At 30.4% G+C, this 7,031-nt stretch overlaps 1 pseudogene; it reads left to right on the forward strand.

Annotated features, from left to right (window-relative positions):
* The window catches only part of LOC106465258, a 104,268-nt pseudogene that overhangs the window by 73,503 nt on the left and 23,734 nt on the right, over positions 1-7,031 (forward strand).

Consider the following 7,031-nt stretch of genomic DNA (forward strand, 5'->3'; position numbering starts at 1 on the left):
AAACCTTCCCACATATCAGTTACTAATTCAACAGCATTGATCCTATTTCTCTTTGACCACAATAACTACCTAATGACAAGAACAGTGGCTCAATCTGATAGGCAAGACTTCAAGTTATAGCCTTTTCTGGGATCTTACCAATGATATTTTGCAGGACAAAGGTTCAATGACATTTGAAACAAAAACGATCCTTCATGAGTTTGGATAAGGCTTGAATAAAACATCATCCTGTATTTCAGGAATGTTACATTTTGTCCAGCTATGTTGATACTCCAACCCTAACTTCAACAGATTGGCTTCCCTAAGCTCCCAAAAGGTGGGACCATTTGGACCTGGAGCTCCATCTTTAGATTTATTTATGGTTTTGTTTGTTTCATTCAAGTTTCATTTTAAGGTAATATAGCCAAAAGAAATATAAGCAGGTATAAATCTACAATTATTATTTTAACTGCTGGAATGCATCAAAGAGTAAGGTCTAACCTTAATACACTGAGTCTGTTCAAGGTATATGCTTTTTCATGAAAAACATCATGATCTATTAATCTAAAAGAACTAAAGCATCATAATGATGTTTGCCACATTTAAACCTCTGAACTAATTATTAAGTAAAACTTGTTTGGGATGCTTTTTCTAATTTTTTTGTTGATAATTAAATATAAATATTCCTAAAACCTTATAAAGCTCTTGTAATTAAATATTTGATTCTCATTTCTATTTCAAGTTTTTAGTATCATAAGATCAAATTATAGATGTAGTGTATATCACCAATAAAAACTTTATTAAAACAAACCTGTTCAAAACTTATAAGAATAAAAGGAATAGGCTTTTACTTCTAAATCAGAAGTAATGAATGTAACTAATCTTATTTTATACACCAAGTATCTAACCATTTTAAAACTGTTTTTTATATTTTTATGTATGTAATGTTTTATCTAATTTTGAATAAACTAGATCAAATTGAGGTTTATATGATTTGATAAAAAAACTGGTTATTTTTTCTTAGCTGATGTTCATTCATTACAGATCAAAGAAAAACTGTTGGTCCTAACAAACCAGAGGAATGCCATGATGGACGATGGGAGAAAGATGGGAACACTTGCAGCTAAGTATGAAGAATGAGTTTTTATTTTTGTTTTGACTAACCAGTTTCAATTCTTACTTCACTATTGATAAAGGTTATCTAGTGTTAGGTCTTTCCAATAACCTATGCATACAATATTGTATAAATCAGAAAATATAAATCATTATTCTACCTTTATTTACTTTAAAACAGTTGTGTAATTTCTTAGAAATCTTAAGGGTGGAGATTTAGGACTTTGAATGTTTTGGCCTTCTTTCATATATGAAATTTGTGTGTTAACATTGTGTGTTAAGTGACAAATGTAACCCAGCGTATAGTAGTGTGTGTCATAGATTTGTAAAAGTTTTGTTTCACAAAATACCACTTGAATTACAGAAATTGGAAGTTATATATCAATGGCTTTGTGAAAGAAAGATAATTAGCATGTACTGAACCATTAAAATTGTTTTAGAGCATTAAAACCATTTTAAACTTGCACAACAACCCATAAATATTAATCTTGTTTTAAAGAAGAAATACCTACAAATCTAAAGCATCATCACAAAGTTTCTTAAGACTCAAACTGATAAGAATATTTCTAAGTGCTAATGGAAAAAGTTCAAAAGCTTTATGAGAGAAGCTTAAAAGGTAACAAATCTGCTTTTTGTGTGGAAGACGACACTAACTGCTATTGAAATATCATATTTTTGAGATTATAAGTTTTTAAGTTTCATACAAAACTCACTGTTTTCATTATGTAGATATAAGTTTAAAATATCCTTTCAGTTATTGCTTATTGTTTAACAAGATGTTATCAGTATTTCTTTTACTGTCACTTAAAATGTTAACCACCTGATAGATAAGTAGGAGTTGATACATTGCTTATCTAGCAGTGAGTTTGTCACAAATATTTAACATATGCAAGTAACAGTTTGGCAAAATCTTTCAAAATACTTTCATGAAGCTCCACTGATACTTATTTGGTTGAAACATTTACCAATTATTAATTTTTGCCCTTTTCACTAAGTTTAGCCATTTCTGTTTAATTTTTGCATGTTATACATTTTTTAATACTTCTTTCTTTAGTTGTAGTAAAATTATATGATGCATGTAAGAAGTGGTAAGTCTGGATTTATAATGCTAAAATAACAGTGGTGGGCAGAGTACAGATGGACTTTTGTGTAGCTTTGTGCTTTACAACAAACAACAATATATAAAGAAATGACTTATGTTGTGTTTTTTTCTTTTAAAATAATGTCTGGAAAGATATTGTTTTCTATCATAAAAATAATGTGTATTTTAATGAAATCAAGGCTTATTGGCTGTTTCATATCATTAAGTCATTGAAAACAGTACAAGATTTGTACTTTAGTTTATGATGTTTTCCCAAGAGTCAGTTGTAGTGAGAAAGATAGTTTGAGGAGAATGTCAGAAACTGTAAGAGTAATTTCTAAAAATGTAGGTACTCTTATAAATTTGGGCAGCAACTCTAGTCAATAAGTAGGATATAAAAACAAATGTAGCTAGCTCCACTATGACAGTACATCCAACTTGTATGACATGTCAACAGTGGTACTTTTGTAATAAATGTCAGATAGCTTTATGGACACTGGTTTGAGATCTTGTAGTGCTAGTAGACTTCTGTGTACTTCAAGTGTAATGAAACAAACTTTGTAAAATTACTTTTATCATACACAAAAGGGAGATAATAAAAACTTAGAAGATTGATGCAATTGTCTAAGCTTTGCTGTTTTTGTCTGGTTTATCAAAAAGATTTTTCATCACCGGAATGGAATTACAATATTGATGCATAAGTAGAAGAATATATGATGTAAAAGTTTTCATTTAGATTTTGTACTTTATATATAATGTTGCATTTTCAGTTTAATGTTTTGATTTTATTTCTAGTCTTGGAAGTGTACCAGTTTGCCAGGGATGCTGCTATTGCAGAGTCTTGGCTAGTAGCCCAGGAACCATATCTCCTGAGTCAAGAACTTGGTGTAAGTTGTATGGTTTGGAGGGAGAATAATATGGAACCATACTTCTTATTAAACAATGAACTTAACGTAAGTTATTTTATTTGGATTAAAGTTATAAACCTCACCAGATTTTACGCATGGCCTTACCCCAAGCTTGAATCCTTCCTGTTTGCATTTCAACTACTCGTGTCATTCGGTTTAAAACAAAGGTAATTTACTATTAATCAGTCTAGTTACACAAAGTTTTGCATTAAACATTAAGATTAGGCTGATATTAAGATATTATATCATTATTTATTTTAATCTTCTCTAATTAGTGTACTATGAATGTGTACACGACATAGGTTCTTTTAATAGTATTAGTGTGTGTGTGTGTGTGATTAAGATATCTAATATTAATAACTTATTTTTACCCCTTTTTCTCCCTGGTTGAACAATCAAAACTTTAATATTCTTACAACTTAAAAGTTGTGTTATAAGGTTGTTTAGAAGGTTTGTTCCCTAATTTGTTCTTTTTGTTTTGGTTATTGTAAATAGGAGCAAAAATACATCCAAGTTTTCGAAAATTAGTCTTTCTGTTGTACTTAAAATGAAAAGTATTAAGAAAACTTTTATTATCATTACAGAGATTATACTTGTAAGGGGGCATGGGTTTTTCCTGTGGTATCTTTTGCACTTTAGGGTATTGGTGTGTTTTAAGAGTGGCAGTCAGTCCCTTAGCATGTATAGTAGGGTGCTGTTGACTGAATGTCTTCGTTCAGGTCAGTAGTTCAAAGTTAGGAATGGTGACAGCCTGAGTAGCTTTGCCATAAATGTAAAATACAATACACTATAAACTTGGGCAGACATAGGTATATTTTGGACTGTTGACTAAAACATATATAAAATAAATATATGAATAAAGTCAACAAGAATTGGCAAGTTTGATCCAATCATTAGAATTAACTAACAGAAAGATATATTTGTTTGTAAGCATAAATTTTAAATAAATTTCTATATCCAAAATTGTGTATTAATAATCACAAATCCTCAGAAGCATCAAGGCCTGCTGTTTCTAATCTGAGCAGAGAGGAGGAATTTATTTTGCCAATTGGAAATAATGTATTTGTAGCCTTATTAGTTATTTTATGGGATAATTTAGGGCCATACTGTTAACTTTTTAATTGTATTGTCTATACAAAGATCATTATAAATGAAAGCAAATGTTCACTTTGTTATATAAGAAAAAAAATAAGCATCTTTTTTCTTACAAATATAAAAATCGTTAATGCTTTACACAGGTGTTTGAAGTGTGTCAATTTTGTGTTTAAGTTAAAAGTAGAAAAACATTTTAAGCTCTTCAAAATATGTCAGTGTGTAATGAATTAAGCTTTTAATTGTAGACTTCACATATTTCTTGAAAGTATAATGAAGTGTGTGACATAAAATTTGAAACTATAAAGTCAAAACAATTAATTGTATTTTCTTAATTATCACAACATGTAAACTAACGAGCCTTTTTTTTTTACAGATGACAATTGATGAAGTTGAACAGCTAATAAAAAAACATGAATCTTTTGAGAAGTCAGCAGCAGCACAAGAAGAGCGTTTTGCTGCTTTGGAAAGGCTAACAACAGTAAGTTGTGATGTATTCCACTCCGTTTAGTGTATTGATAAATCCATTTTTAACATACTGTTGTTACCTCAAATTTGTTTAGCCATTCGGACTTTGTATTTGTTGAATATTATTTATATATATATTTTTTTTGTTTATTATTATTAACATTTTTCTTTCACAACTGCCTCCAGATCATGTTTAATATATAGTGCATATTTTGTATTCTCTTCTTTAGTTTCATCCATAGTGCTATCACTCCAGTTTGTTCGTGCTTTTGGAAAAGTATTTTATATTTGTAATCATTAAATATATAAGTCAACTAAACTGAAATGTTATCCTTTTGCTCCAAGCTTGAGTTGAGAGAACAAGAACATGACCTTGCAGAACACGTAGTGGAACGACGCCAAGCATACCGTGCTCTGGATGATCACATGCGCCTTTCAGGCTACTATGAATCGGTGAATTAAAAATGGCCTTTTTTTTTCAGAGTTTGCTTAACCATGTGTGCATTTGGAAGATCAGTGTATTAACAAGCATGAACCACCAAATGAAATAATTTTACTTGCATGTTTTGGGGTTTTTTTCGCAACAAATAGCAGTCACATATTTATTATAAAACTACAAACTTTCTCTTCAGTATCCTGTTTCTTCAGGTCTGGAAGTTAGTTACAGAGTGTTAATAGTCAAAATATATGTGACACTTTTACAAATTCCCAGTTTAGTATAGAAAAAATATTTTGAATAAGTTACTATATCCAAATCATTTGTATGTCTATTGGACATACACAAAAACATGTATCCTCTTAGCTTAACATCCTCATATTCGTATATAACCCACCTTTGTTTTAATCTGTTTTAATTTCAATGACTAGATTCTTTAGTTGTAGGATTAAACAACAATAGTTGATGGAAATATAATTTTTTGTTTTTTACTGACCAAGCACTTCCTGAAGGTTCTAGCCAAAATTCCTGATTGTAAGTGTTTTTGTCAGTTTTATTTGTGTAACTGTACAGAGCCACAGGTATGCAATGCTAAGCCACATCAATAGAAAACATGTAAAGCATATTTTTTGTTTATGCTGTTATTTATTTGTCGAAAACTTCCAGTTATCTTTTTGGCAAGGCTTTCTCTGACTATTGGTGGTGAAGTCTGTTCACATTTTAAAAAAAATATCGATTAGTAATTCCAGTTACGACTTTGGAAAATATCATTACTTTTTTGACATAGAAATATTTTGACAATAGTTTTATCAATAGGAACATCTCAAAACATTATGTAAGGTTTAGCTCCTTCACATGCCCCCAGTGTCTCAGCAGTAAGTCTGAAGGCTTATAATGCTAAAAAACAAATTTTGATACTCTTGGTGGGCATTGTGTAGCTTTATACTTAGTGAAAAACAAACAACAATTCACCCACTCGTACTTTTTACCTGCAATTTCAACATCACAGGATGATTGATGTGGTGTCAGTGGTATGATGTGCATAATTCTGAATGATGTCATTAACTGAATAATGGAGATGCAGCAACTGAATGCTGGTTTTTAGATGTGATTGGTAAATAAACTTGCAAACATTATATTTTTGTGTCATTTACGTAATGAATTTATTCTTTACAGAGCAAATGTAATTAGTTGCTTCTAGGTTGTTAATATTGTGCTCCATTGCAGTTTCAGGACATAACTTTACATTTTTTCCTGTTTTACTTTTAACAAGGATCGTGATTAGCTGTTTTTAATACATGGATATATGTACTTAAAATGTATCAATCAAAACAAGAGTATTAAGTGAAATATCACTTGGCTTTACTCCACTTTCTATTGTAGAAGTTCATTTTAGGTAGTTTCTATAATCCTGTGCCTTTCACTCATCTATCTTCATTTGGTGTTTAATCTGCCTCTAATAAAAAGTAATATCAGCTATTCTTAAAATTATATGCGTCACAAAGTAATTAAAAGGTAATTGGACGTTATAATATTTTAGCTGTGATAGCTATGCCAAGACTAAAGTCACTGCTATAAAATAACATTAGTTACTATCGTGAGCTCACTTTTATTAAACTTCAGCATTTGATGATCCTCCACTGAATCTGGAATATAACTGATTGACCACTCAGCCTACACCCTTAAATGAGCATTTGGAAGATGTGGCTTTTCATCTTTGTAGTTCATGATGTTTCAAATTCCGTATGGTCACTATAAACAACATGTTGCATGATTGAAATCATTGTTAATAGTCAGTGGCATAGTGCCATAGGTGCCCTGGTAGTCCTAGGTCTTCCAATTTTCAGATAAGTTTTGCTTTTTTTTTAAAATTAAATACCGTATTTTTCGGTGTATAAGATGCACTTTTTTATCCCAAAATTTGGTGTCAAAATTTACTTGCGTCCTATACACT

Source organism: Limulus polyphemus, unplaced genomic scaffold, assembly GCF_000517525.1.
Source record: "Limulus polyphemus unplaced genomic scaffold, Limulus_polyphemus-2.1.2 Scaffold1887, whole genome shotgun sequence".
NCBI lineage: Eukaryota > Metazoa > Arthropoda > Merostomata > Xiphosura > Limulidae > Limulus > Limulus polyphemus.